The following is a 15326-nucleotide window of genomic DNA, read 5'->3' as shown; positions in this document are numbered from 1 at the left end:
AAGCTAGTTATCAAATCTATTTGGAATGGAAAGGAGCCCCAAATAGCCAAGACATACCTAAAAAAAAAACCAAACAAAACAGAATGAGGTTGGAGGACTTGTAACACCCTGATTTTAAAGCTTATTATAAAGTCACAGTGGTCAAACTAGCATGGTAGTGTCACAAAGATAGGGTTATTGATCAATGGAATCAAACTGAGAGTTTGGGACTAGACTCCCAAATCTATGGTCAATTGATCTTCAACAAGGCCCTGAAACCCACTGAACTGGGAAACACTAATCTTTTCAATAAATGGGCCTGGGAAAACTGGATATCCAATATTAAAAGAATGAAAGGGGACACCAAATCACACTCTATATAAAATTTAACTCAAAGTGGATCAAAGACCTAAATATAAGAGCCAGTACCATAAAACTTCTAAAAGCAAAATAGGGAAACTTCTTCAAGACCAAGTAATAGGTGGTAGCTTCTTAAACCTTACACCCAAAGCACTAGCAATGAAAGAAAAAATAGATAAATGGAAACTCCTCAAAATCAGATGCTTCTGTGCCTCAAAGGGCTTCTTCAAAAAGATGAAGAGGCAGCCAAACCAATGGGTAAAAATATTTTGAAACCGTATATTTGATAAGCATTTTATATCCAGTATGTAGAAGGAAAACATAAAAATCAACAACAAAAGATAAAACAGCCCAATTATAAAATGAGCCAAAGGTATGAATAGACATTTTTCAGAAGAAAAAATAAAATGGTTAAAAAAAAAAAAAAACACGTGAAAAGATGATCATCTTCCTTAGTTATAACAGAAATGCAAATCAAAACCACAATGAGAAATCATCTTAAATATATAAGAATGGCTGCCATTAAACAAACAAGAAACTACAAATGTTGGAGAGGATGTGGAGAAATTGGAACACTTATGCACTGCTGGTGGGAATGTATAATGCTATTGCTGCTATGGGAGACAATTTGGCAGTTCCTCAGAAAACTAAATATTGAGTTCCCCTATGAACTGGCAATATCACAACTGGGTATATACATGGAAGAGTTGAAAGTGGTGTCATGAGCAGAAATTTGACACCAATGTTCATAGCGGCATCATTTACAATTGCCAAAAGATGGAAACAACTCAAATGCTTACCAGCAGATGAGTGGATAAACAGAATGTGGCATATCCAAAGGACGGAATATTATGCAGCAACAGGAAGAAATGAGGTCCTGAACAACATGACAACTTGGATGAACCTTGAGGACAAAATGCTGAGCAAAATAAGCCAGATATATAAGGATAGATACTATATGATTTTACTAATATGAGCCCCCTTGAAAATGTAAACTCAGAATCTTAAAATGTAGAATATATGGAACCTAAGAGATAGACAGGAGCTAGAAAAGAGAAATGATCACCTAATATGTAGAGACTAGTTAATGAGATTGAACTGAAAAGTATGGGAATGGATAGAGGCAATGGTAGATTAGTGGACCTATGAGTAATAGTGCCATACTGAAGGTGAAAATGAAGAAAGGAGTTGTTTAGAGTCATGTGGCTCACTGATTAGCACTACAAATAAAAGTTCTTGCATGAACTACTTCAAAAGTGTGACCCTTATACAAAGAGTTAATAATAGAAGGGTATATGATAAAACTACTTATTGAAAACTATGGTCTATATTTAATAAGAGTACCTCATTAATACCACAACAATATAAGGGATAAATAATTGGGAGGAGACAAGAGCTAAGGAAAGTTTTGGGTTTCTCTTTGGTGTAGGTGTGTGTTTCTGTTATTCTTCTCTTTGAAGCAATGAAAATTGTCTAAAATTGAGAGTGACTATGATTGCAAAACAAGGTGAGGAAACTTTGAAACATTATTTATTTTGGACAGAATATATTCTATATGAATATATCTCAAAAAACTTCAGATTAAAAATAAATAAATAAACAGAAAGATTCCAGTGCTACAGTATATGTGGAGAGTGGTACCTATTCCATACTGGTAGGGTAGAATGGGGCAGCCCTTTGGATGACAATGCAGTGGATCCAAAAAAGCTAAATATAGGGTTGCTATATGATTAGACAATCCTGTTACTAGGAATATACTTGAAAGAATTCAAACCAGGGACCCAAATAAACATTTACACATCGATGTGTATGGTGACATTATACATGCTACCCAATGGATGAAGGTGGCCAAAGTGTACATGGACTGAGAAGCAGAAGGGCAAACTGTGGCATATACATTTGACGGAATATTGAGCTTATTGAGCAGCTATGGAAAGGCATGACGTCATGGGGCATGCAACGATGTGCATGTACTATGAAGGCATTATGTTGAGTGAAGTAAGTCAGAAACAAAATGCTAAATATTGTATGATCTTTTTAAAAAAAATAATTATAAGAAAATTGGGACCCAGATCGTAAGATCTTATAGCAGTTACATTTATTTCTGAGCTTTAAGTGTTATTTCTAAATCCCGAGGTGCTGTGCTATATGTGTATAACCTGGTCTTTTCCAGGAACTTTAGGTACCTGTGTGACATCTAAAACTCAGAGCTGGTGCTCTGCAACTCTGAAAATCAGCATTCCTACATAAGCAGCTGTTAAAGAAGCCAAAAACACAGATCAGACCTCAATTAGAGACAAGAATGAAGTGAATCTGGTTGGGACTAAGTTAATCAGAATACAGGGTAAGGAATAATACCTGTATTTTAGAACTTCACCTACTGTATGAGATCAAAGAAAGAGAGGTTTATTTTGTCCGAAACCTAAATTTTCTGTGGCACACAGTCTAACTTGTCTTGTCTGGCCAGTTCAAATATATAACCTAAACCTATGGAGTCTAGAATTAGGAATGAGGTTCTTGCAATTCTGTGTAGCTTAATGTAATACCTGCATATATTCCAGCGTATGTTGAGCAGTTAATTAAACAGTATTGACAAAGTTCCTTAAGGACTAGAGAAAAAAAACACAGAGCTATTAAACTTTCCCACCTGGGAAATTCCTGATATTCTTCCAAATATTAAGGATTCCCAAGTTGGTAGACTAAGCCTTTGATCTTGAGGCTTGCACTTAAGAAACTTATATCTGTAATGAAAAAGTTAAGTCTACCTATAATATTGCCCAGCAGTTACTTCCAGTGAATCTCTTTTGTTCTAAGATGTGGCCTCTTTCCCTAATTCCAATTCTGCAAGTAAAATCATTTTTACTCCTAAGTGGAACAAGACATCCAGGAATGTTAAGTCTCCCTGGCAAAATGGGGCATGAATCACAGGATTAAGCCTGGCCTTGGCACCATGGGATTAACATTGCTTGCCTGACCAAAAGGGGGAAAAGGAATGTAACAAAATAAGGTATCAGTGGCTAACAGATTTTAAATATAGTTGAGAGGCTATTCTGGAGGTTATTCTTTTGCATGCTTCAGCTAGATGTTGTTAATTGCCACCAGATGCCAAGCCCCACCAACAGAATTCCTCAATATAACTGCATTAAAAATAGATCATAGATCCATAAAAACCATAAAAGTTTTGAAATAAAACATGCAAATAATTCTGTGATCTTGGATTAGGTAATTGTTTCTTAGACAGACTAAAATACAAGCAACAACAACAAAAAATGGATGTTAAACTGCATCAGACAAAAACCTGTGCTTGAAATGACATCATCAAGAAAGTGAAAAAAAAATGCATCCGAGAAAATAACTGAAAATGATATATATACTAAGGGATCGATATCCAGAGTATGTTTGTATATTTAAACTTACAATATTTTTAAAAGACTTATTTCTCAATTACTAATTGGACATATGATCTGAAAAGATAATCTTCCAAAGAAGATGTACAATTGGACAGCAAGTTGCTCAACATTATTGGTCATGAAAATAATGAAAATAAAACCTACAATGAGATACCATATTTCACCTACAAGGATGACTAATGAAAAAGATAAGTTTTGGGGAGAATATGGAGAAACATGGAACCATGAAAAATTGCTAATATATTGTAGACATAATGGAAAACAGTTTTCAATTCATCAAAATGGTAAACATAGAATTAACCATTACAATACATAATTCTGCACATAAGTATACATCCAAGAAGAAGAAAAATATATGGCTATGTAAAAATGTATATAAAAGTGTTCAGAGTTTTCTTTATAGTAATCAAAATGCCCATTGGATTATGAATGTGTATATAAAATACGTATCCATACAATGAAATATTATTTGACCTTTAAATGAAATACTGATACATGCTATAACAGGTGAATCTCGAAAAGTTTATGCTAAGAGAAAGAAGTTAGCTTCAAAATATCTCAAACCAAATGATTCCATTTATAGGAAAAGTCCCGAATAGGTACATTTATACATGCAGAAAATATATCAATAGTTTCCTTGGGCTGGGTAGTGAGAGAAATGGAGAGTTACTGCTAATGCATGCAGCTTCTTTGTGGTATGACGAAGCTATTTTAGAATTGGTTAGAGGTAATGGTTGCATAACTCTAGGAATGTACGAAAAACTGCCAAATTTTACAGCTGTAAATGGTGAAATTTATGGCATATTAACTATATTTCAATAAATATGTTAAAAACACCTTGTGAATGGGTTACATTCTCAATAACATTTATGAAGATTTGAAATTAAAGATGAGAGGTTGTGATATAATTTTTACTAAAAAAACTTGCCTGGAACTGGACAATTAAGTTTCTTGTCTTCAACCAAATTGCATTTTTCCATCTCCCATCTTATACTCACTACCCCTTTCTCTTGATTTTTGTTCAGGGAATGTTTTGACTGTGTGTTTTGTCATATTATATTGTTCTTGTTTTTAGATTTGTCCCTTAGAAATTCATATTTTTGAAAAAGCAGAATTTACTTACTATTATTACTCTATTGAATGGCACATTTAATTAATGTAATTAATGGACCTAATTGCCATGACTGTGTAATTTACACATACAAACACGTATACATACATATATACTACACTTTGTTTTAGAGTCATTTTCTAATTACAATGATTTTGATGTATCCAATGTTATTTTGATTCACATGCATTTATTTGTTTTAAAAATAAATGAATCTCTTGCAAGTTTAATAAAAATTGCCAATTATTTGAATTTGCCTACTGATTTGTGTGTTCAGAGATCATTCAAGGTCATTATTTCTCCATTTCTTGTAAAAAGAAAAATAATGAATAAAATATAATGGAACTGTCAAAGCATCTACTGACATGTTGATGTATTACTAGGAGAACAACACATAAGTTAAGATGAATGAACCTTGTGACAATTTCTGCAGTTTTTTAGATATTCTTCTTTGACCCTGAAAAGGATTTTTGCAATCCAAAATAATATCACGTTATATTGAATTGACTATAATGCCCCCACACCTGGTAAGGAAACATTTGGTAATTTATTATTTAACTACATAGACTCTCATAAAGATATTTCAAAGTATACATAACATAATATGAATTTTATTTGATGAAACTTTTTCCTTGATTGCCAATGCTGCTTTCATTAGGGGCTTAGGAAGATGGAAGATTATACCCCAAATATTTTCAAATAAATATTTACAATAAGAGAAAAATCATGTCCAATGCATCACATACAAACTACTGCTGTTAAAGTTTCTCAAAATCTAAACGGGATCATAATCCATTGACCCTAAAGTAAAATTTTCTTTATATGCTGCATCACCATCGAGCTCATTTTCTACATATTTATTCACTATATATGTATGTGCAGATGGTTTACCTGTGTGTGTAGTATATACATGGTGATGTGGTAAATGTAAAAAATATACCATGAGTACACCCCATATATTTAAGCAATAAAGACATATTCTATGCACATTCAAGGGGTATAAGCTCTACAGCTGATTCTTGTTTGATTTCCTGTGTAATAATTACCACTTGATTTCTGCTGAAGATGTGTTTCCATTTTTACGATAAAAGAGGGAACCTCTGAATATAAGAACACGGTCCAATATTCATAACTTATCAACCTGTACCATTTTACAAAATAATGTGCCCATAAAATTGAAGTGGGACTGTTTTTCATAATCGTGAAGAACCCCATAAATGTGGTTGGCTAAAATCGTTACCCATAAAAAAGTTTAAAATCAAGGGCTTTTTTGTTAAATCTGATTTCCTGAATAACTGTCAAAATTGTGTATTCACTTAGATAATTTTCCCAGTTACAGAAATTCTACTTTTTTAGAAGTTTGTCTTCTTAGATTGTTTGGAGATTTGAATGCAAAAACAAAAATTAATAAAAAGACATGCACTTGATACTACAGCGAAGAGCAATGGCCAACTTTATGATGATTTCAGTGTCACGCGGAATTGTTGAGCTGCGACTACAATAATCTGCAAATAAATCACCACTGAATCTCTGTCTTCAATAACAAGCATTTATTTTTCACCCTTGTGGGCCTGTGGGACATCTGGTGTGGCCTTGCCTTGATTTCAGACAGATAGTCATTGGCTTGTGTTTTGAGTAGAGTCAAGACTTCCACATGTGCCTCATTTTCCTTGGACAAGCAATGGCGGGGACAAATTATTCTCATGGTGGGTATAGGACTAAACAAGGACAAACCAAACCACACAAAAACCAAAAGAGCTCATATGCCATTGACCAAATCAAGCAATATGACAAGTTCAAAATCTTGGGATAAGGAGGTATATTCCACACTAAGAGATATGGAAAAGTTTAGGAAATATTCACAAACTATGACATATAAATGCACACAAGAAGATTTTGTGCTTAAGTCCTAAAATAAACAATTTTTCTAATAAAATTTGAGCTATTTTTAAACCAGCTTTTTAATTTAAAGCTATTTCAGATTTACATAATTATTGTGAAGATAGAACAGAGAATTCTCATATACCACACATCTAGTTTCCCTTGTTATCAATATCTTATTTAGTACGGCACTTTAATTACAAGTACTATTGCTATGTATTATTAACTAGAGCTTGAGCTTTATTCTTATTCTTTCAGCTTCTTCCTACTGTCCCTTTTCTGTTTCAAAAGGACATTTCATCCAGGATACAGTATTGCATTTAACAGTCATATTTCCTTACCTTCCTCTGAATTGAGAGCATTTGTTCATACTTTCCTTGTTTTGAATGACTCTGATAGTACTGAGGATTACTGGTCACACATTATGTGAACTATTCTTCAATTGAGATTTTTCTGATTTATTCTCATGATTAGACTGTGAGACTGTTTTGAACAGGAAGACCACAGAAATAAAGTACCATTCTCATTACATTTTATCAAGGGTATATTCTATTAATATGTCTTCACTCTAGATATAACCTTGTTCATAAAAGCGCAAGTAGTGTTTATTGGATTTCTCCACTGTGAAGTTACTCTTTCCCTCTTCTCCGTACTGTTCTCTTTGGAAGAAAGTCACATGTGCAGCACACAGGTAAGGAATGGGGAGTTATGTTCCACCTCCTTAATGGCAGCACGTCTACATAAGTGATTTATATCTCTTCTGCATAGGAGATTTGCCTAATTTTCCTCCAATTATTTATTATTTAATAATTCATTAATATCAGTATGAATTTGTGGGTATTTATTTTATAACATTGGATAATAATATAACTCTACTTTGTTTTGTTGCTCAAATTTTTCCAGCTCTTTCAATTGGGTCCTGTATTCCTTTAACCCTTCCTCACCATTTTGAATATGTATATACATGTGCGTGTGTTTCTCTCTTCCTTGCTTTCTAACATTATAAGGTGCTCTTTGCTCAACTTGCACATTTCTTTCCCCTCTTCCTAGAAATAGTCATTTCTCCAAGATGCCTAAATTCCCCTTACTGAAGAATGGTAGGAGAAGCCAGATATGAGTTCTATTTATACTCACGGCTTCCTGCATGTAATTGGTTTGGGCTATTGTTTGAATAGAGAATCCCTGGAAAGGGATTAAAAGGGGTAGCAGTAATATAAGGAAAATAAAGGGTTACAAGGAATATAAATATAGGGAACATAAGTACCCCGAGAAAGTTAGACATTATCAGCTAACAAGTACTTATTTATAAATACAAATTTATTCTTATCCTTCCATCAGATTACACTTTCTACGTGTCAAAGTAAGCAAACTTTGGACCATTATCCACAGAGGAAAAGGGTAGGAAGGATAATTTTGGAATAAGATTTTAGAAATGCAGATATTCAGATACATATATAATGTACGTACATCTATACATATATTTATATATAAAATCACATATGCATAAATGTAACAAGTACCCAGACAGGTACTTTAACATATCCAACTGGGCTAAAGCAAAATTGCCAGGGATAAGTTAAAATTTTGCTTAGATTCATTCCTCACTCCTTTATTCACATGACAACTTGAGCAAATTTGTTTTGTAAAGAACTGTGAAAGAAAAGTGTGTGTGCATATATATGTATGTGTGTATAAAAAGGAATTTTTCCCAAAGATTTAAAAGTCTACTTGTTTAGTTTGTTAATGCTGCCACTAATACAACAGAAATGGATCAGTTTTTATAAAAGAGATGTATTAAGTTGTAAGTTTACACTTCTTACACCATAAAAGTAATCCAAATTAAGGCATCCAGAGACTCTAAAGAAAGGCTGAACGGCAGCAGCAGCTGGGAAGGAACAGAGTTCAGGTCTGAGGTCCATGTTCACAGATTCGTTGCTTTGTCCTCTGATTCCAGCGGCTTCCTCTCTAGGCATCTATGGGCCCTCACTTAGCTTCTCTGTGTCAGTCCTAGGTTCTGGCTTGCTTAACATTTCATTGGAAGGTACATGGCAGTAGCTGCTGGGCTTTTGTTTCCAACAGCTCTCCAAGCATCCCCAAATGTCTGCTTCTGAGCTTTCTACAAAATGTTTTCCCTTTTAAAGGATTCCAGTAAACTAATTAAGTCCTACCTTGAATGGGTGGAGTCACACCACCAGCTAATCAACAGGTTATACCCACAATTGGGTGTGTCAGATCTCCATGGAAACAACCTAATCAAGAAGTCCCACCCTACAATATTGAATCAGGATTAAAAGAGCATGGCTGGCCCACAAGATTGGATAAGGATTAAAAGAACATGGCTTTTCTGGGAATACATAACAATTTCAAGCTAGCACACTGTTCTTACTGACTTATATGTAAATGAGAAAAAAATCTTCAACTTACCAGCAGTAATAAGATAAAAATTTCCACTTATAGAAGTGATTTTATTATAATGAGGAAGAAAATATTAATAATATCAAAGTTCTAGAAGTATGAAAACCTATACATTTAAATTTGTTTATATTACAAGCATTAAAATGTTTATGCAAAATGCCATTAAGTTTGGGAGAATATTAGATTTTAGAACTATTAACATGGCTTATAACAGAGAAAACAAACTGCAGTTGTTTGATTTCATTTCAGTTTTATATTTTTATTTAAAAATTTGTGTTAAATATTTCTTTGATAAAATACACATTTCCATCTTTATGTTTGATAAGAGATCTTTGAAATCACTTAGATTTTCTGTCATAGAAGTGAAAATACAATTTTGGTTACTTTTATTTAACTTTGTATGATTTAAAAATTCCATAGTTTATTTTGGAGACACTTTTTTATATCATAAATTCATTTTATTGAAAAACTAATTCTGAATGAGTTCATCTTTGAAGTTCATTAAAATTTCTCTATGCAAGAGTATAGGTAATTTTGGTACAAATTATATGTGCCTTTGAAAAGCAAGTAAAACCATTTCCAATTTGTAATACATATTTTCCCTATATTTGAAACACTCCGTGATTTTTTTTTTTCTGCCTGAGTAAAATAAACCAAAGGGTTAAAAACAGACTGCTGGACTGAATTTACCTCTCATTTCTTTGGATTTTTACCCTATTTAGCATTCTTTGCTCCCTTACCTCTCTATTGCCTTTAAAATAAGATTTTTGCATTTTCTTATATCAATTATCATCAGCAGCAATGGACACTGCTTTCTAGTACTCCCTAAAAGGAAGTGTAAGAATAAAAGCACTAGTTTAAATAATTGCTACTATGACATATTCACATTTACACATAAAGCCAACATGCCATCATGAGAGATTGAAGTCAGTGTTGTCTAAAGGGTGCCTGGAATTATTGAGCATGCTATCAAATGGATTTAATATGGACAGCATATTCTAGTATCTCTTGAAAAAATATAGTAGCATCATCCGGATATAGTCATAACTTTTATAGAGAGGATAGCGATCTACTCTGAATGGTGTGTAAAACTGTTTTCTGTTCCTGATTCTGCTATTAGCTTGCCACTCAACCTTGAGAAAATGACTTAATTTATCTGAACTTCAATTTTCTCATTCCTAGAACCAGGATAATGCTTATTCCGGCATGAGTTTGTTGTTTTCTAGGATGACTGCCTCGTGAGCATCTTGACCAAATCAGCAGAGCCTCAAGGTATTTATTATGCAGTTTTTCCCCTTATCAATGAAATAAATACTAAAATATACCGCCTTATAGTTTTTAATGCCTGGGTTTTCTTGTATTATGGATTACCTTCCTTATTAATGTTTGGCACTACTTACGAGTACAGCTTATATGTTCTCAGTCACCGTTCACTCATATGATACCTGGAAATAACAACTAAGAGAATAACAAAATGGGCTAATAAATGAATGGGAATTGTATTTCATTCCTAATGATTCATCTAGTAAAGCTACAAAAAAAAGTGCTACATGTTTATAGCTAATAAAATTACTTAATCAAAACGAATAGCCTGTGTTTTACATCTTAAAATAGAGCTGGTGATTAGAAGAAAAGCAGAATCCGTGACAAGAGTTTTCCTCAGTATCTTGAAATTGCATCAATGGCAATAATACGTTTTTTTTTCTGTTTTGTCTTGTTTTCGCCTAACAATGACTTTTGTACTATGGGTTCATGCAGCATGAATAATTTTAATACTTAAAATGACCACATTAATGCAGTTATGGAAACTTCACATAATTCTAAAGTGACAGAAATTATGTAGATAGTAAATAACTAGATAGTTTCTTCTTTATCTCTTTTTAGATTTCTGAGGGCAAATGTGAATTTCTATGATTTAAAAGTGTCTGACTTTTGCAAATTTTGTTGCTACTCACAATAAAAACTTCTGACAAACAGAATTAACATTTAATGCCTTAAATATATTGAAAACAAATATTATGAGAATAGAACACATATATTGTGGAAAAAGAAACATCATCCAAAGACCTATTACAATTTTCCATATGAGAATATTTTAAGAAATCTTTTCCTGGAGGAGCAAGTAACATCAATGTTTTATGATATAAATTGAAGAATACCAGCCAAATTCATCTTGTTCAGGGTATTTATCTGAGGTTATGATAAGGACAGGACTGAATATAAGGACAGGAATCCTGGGTCCTCGATTTAGGATCCATTGGTAGGTCAATCTGGGTAGCACAAGAGGAGTGGAAAAGAACAGTAGTTGTAGCTAATCTTTTCTAAGGTTTAGCATAAAATTTTATTTTTTCTGCATTCTTTATATCATATAGTATTTATAATTTTGGATAAGTGGATACAAAAACAGTGCTTATTTTAGGGTGTTAGGATTTTATTCCTCAGTAATATGAACTTTATTTTATCAAATAACAAAGTATGACTCCGGGCTATGGACAGTGTTGAATTTAGGAAACAAGAGTATGATCTATTACTAAGAAAGGAAACTAGAGACTGGGGCCAGAGAAAGTAGTGCACTGAAATTATCCACCATGTCTCAGACTTTGAAGAATGTGTTACAACAGTATTTCTCATGTTTTAATAATAATGATAATAACAACACTGAAATTATTCTTTGCTGATGGGAAAATAAAACATAGGCCTTCTATAAAAATCCCAGCTACACAGCATTTAAATTTGTTCAATGCCTTTTATTTCTTAGTTCCTTAAGCATTGCATTGTGTTTTATGCTGTAACTTGTCTGAATTAGAATTGTTCCTAAGTATATGGACAAGTTGGAACAAAACTTTACTGATTTATTTTTCAATTATCATTTCACTCAGGTATTATTTTTAAAGCCTTATCTATTTATAAACAATTATTAGCAGAGCAACATTTGGGAGGCATAAAGAAAAATAAGATTTGGTTTCAAGACTATGAATTTAAAGTCTAGGCTCTCCATAAGCAAAGTTCCATTTGTGAACCTTTAAAATCAAGTATCTAAAATGGTAACTTGGATCAAGAAATCTGAGATGTTGCAGTATTAAAATATGAAGATATCCTGGGAAGAGAAAATGTTTGCTTGGCTAAAACCTTTAAAATCTTAAACCAAAACTTGAAAGGAAAGGGAAGATCAGTATAATTAGCAATCTGCTTGCAAATATTTCTCTTCTAATATCTTGCTTTTTTAAGATTTTCCCTCTTTTTTTTTTGCATGGGCAGGGCCCAGAATTTGAACCCAAGTCTTCAGCATGGCAGACAAGAACTTTTTCTTTTATTAGAGCAAAATGATTATTTTTACAGTATAATATAAAACCATACCAGTGTTATTGACAAAGAATTGAAAGTTATTACCTACCCTATATTGTTTAAGGTTTGCCCAAATATCTTACAGTTTTTATATAAATAAATTTGGGAATGGAAGTTGGAGAATGACATAGATCAATTTGTTCCCCTGGCCTCACGATCTCAATGCTGACTTGTGTCAAAACTTGTCACTCTACTTAATATCAATAAGGCCCAACCATTCCCACCTGGTGTGACTATTACCAGGCACTCAGCTTTGCTTAGTGTTTGAAACCAAGCCAGCCACACAAATGAAAGAAATAGTTGTCACCAATTTGAATGTACTTGTCCCCAAAGCGGTAATATAATTTAATGGAATTTGTACTTTCTTAGTGGCACCTGACAAATTGGAAAAGAAAGACTGAAATTGCTACCTTTGCTGATGACATCTAATATAAACTCCACATTTTTCATCTTTATAAGTTTAGTTCCCATAATTCTGTGGGTAATGAGAAGTTGCAAATTGAGTTAGCTTCTGTACTGGGTTGTAAAATTCCATCATATAGTGTAGTAGTTAGGTATTTCTGTCATGATAGTAACCATGCCCCATTTATCTTTGCTTTGCTGCTATATGGTGGCACAGAGCATGGCATGGAATAAGTTCTCCCAAATATTTATAGAATGAATTAAATTCATAAGCATGAAAATAATGACCCAAAATGCTACAAAAGGAATGACATCAATTAGCTTCAACTGTTGAGCCAAAATAAGGAAAATCATAAAATCTTAAAATAAAAATAAAAGCCAAAATGGATGAACATAGTATATACATATATATATATATATATATATATATATAATTCTTAGCTACCATAAAAAGAAATTTTCTTATTTTCTTAGTTATAGGAGGCAATACTCCAGATTAAGAGGAAAATAATAGATATCCACATGGAGCATTGGAAGTCTTTACCTTTTTGTTTGTTTTTATGTGATAACCTTATGATAAGCCAAATATCTACAACATGGAATAAACTGTTAAATGACAGGGGCACAAATATAAATCATAGTCACACATCTATACATGACATTTGTTGGAGGTGAGCCAGTATCCATCATTTGCTTATCAAGATGCTTTGTTATCTCTACCAGCTGGTAGAACTGTGATTTAACCAAGCATATTTTATGGACTCTTGTAACCTAACTCCATTGTGCCCACACTGTATTTTAGTGTCACCTTATTCTTCTACTACCTGAAGGTAGAACAGCGATAATATATCTACATCATTGTAGCTTCTGTAAATATAAAAACATTCTTGGTTATTGTTGATAAGATGATGATTATTAGATAGCTATAGAATCATGAAAGTTATTGTAAGATTTTTCATTTCATGGTGAAAATAACACGTTTTAATAATATTGGGGAAATTGGGATTTCTTAGATGTCTTAAAACCTGACCTGTAAATTCAAATAGAGAAATTAGTTTTAGATGAAATTTAAAGCTTCAATTTTAAATGTTTTATGAAAGTTCCTCTATAAAAAAAATCATCAATCTCATTAACAACAACAACAGAGAAACCTATGATTAAACTTTGCAGAGATCAGTTTTACTGAACACATTATTGGATAGATGTTTTGAACTCAGTAGAAGATAAGTAACTTAATTTACTTCAAGTTTGAGCTAAGTATTTTTATTGGCTTAGAATCTTTCAAATCCAGTATGTGAATTTCAAAACCCATGCAAATTTGAGCAGTGCAAAACTGCAGTCTGTGATTACATGCGTGCGTGTGTGTGTGTGTATACATGTTTGTGATAGAATGTAGAAAAGGAAGCATTTTTATCACAAAGAAAAAAATTATTTAGGGAGCACAAAGTCACACAATTTAAAATTGTGAAATCATAATTCAACATGAAGTAGTTGTGCGTTCATGAGTTTGATTGCTCCCTGTGGTGATCAATTTCATGTGTCAACTTGGCTAGCTTACTGTGTCCAGGTTTTTGAAACATGGTCTTAGTTGTCACTGTGGACATATTTCCTAGATGGGATTAGCTGCTACAAGCAGTTGACTTTAAATAAAGAGATTATCCTCAGTATGTAGCCAGACTTATTCATTCAGTTGGAGGTCTTAAAAGCAGAACTATGGATTTTGAGAAGCAGAAGGAATTCTGCCTGGAGCCTATACTGCCCCCTCTAAAGACTAAAGACTAAAGACTTAAACAGATGCAGACTAAAGACTTCAACATCACTTTTCTGGAATTTCCAGCCTCCAGCTTGCCCTGTGGAATTTGATTTGCCAGCTGCTAGAATTATGTGATCTACTTGTTTATAATAAATCTCTTTTCATATACTTGCATATATGTATCCTGTTGGCTCATTTTCTCCAGAGAATGCTGACTAACACAGATTCAAAACGAGTCCTTTGTAAAGATCCTTATGGCATCTATATTAGGTTAGATGTAATTTTTAAATGTTTTATGGATTCATTTGCATGACTGATAATGTCACTTTTTCTGAAATACATCAGTTTGGAAGTATATGTGGTTTTGGAAATAATTTTCTAAACTCTTTAATTGAATGGTGCACTGGTTTGAAAACATTATGTATCTATGCATTTTAATCCTGATTCATCTCCTCAATGCAGCCATTTCTTTTAATCCCTACTCAGTACTGTAGGTTAGAAACTTGATTAGATTATCTACACAGAGATGTGACTCACCCAATTGTGGGTATTAACCCTTAATTAGATGGAGATGTGACTCCACCCATTCAGGTAGGTTTTGATTACTTTACTAGAATCCTTTAGAAGATGAAACATTTTGGAGAGAATGAGAGAGCCACAGATCCACAAG

The 15326-nt window shown here is 33.0% G+C and overlaps 1 long non-coding RNA gene across 1 annotated transcript; it reads left to right on the top strand.

Annotated features, from left to right (window-relative positions):
- The first annotated feature begins 10099 nt into the window (after positions 1–10099).
- Positions 10100–14788, top strand: LOC143646171 (uncharacterized). Its single transcript, XR_013157359.1, has 3 exons — positions 10100–10237; positions 10339–10428; positions 14698–14788. It is a non-coding gene; the product is annotated as an uncharacterized LOC143646171 (long non-coding RNA).
- Positions 14789–15326: the final 538 nt, after the last annotated feature.

The sequence above is a fragment of the Tamandua tetradactyla genome, chromosome 9 (assembly GCF_023851605.1).
Source record: "Tamandua tetradactyla isolate mTamTet1 chromosome 9, mTamTet1.pri, whole genome shotgun sequence".
NCBI lineage: Eukaryota > Metazoa > Chordata > Mammalia > Pilosa > Myrmecophagidae > Tamandua > Tamandua tetradactyla.
Note: the sequence above shows the minus strand (reverse complement) of the source record. Positions and strands in the feature narration are given on the sequence as shown.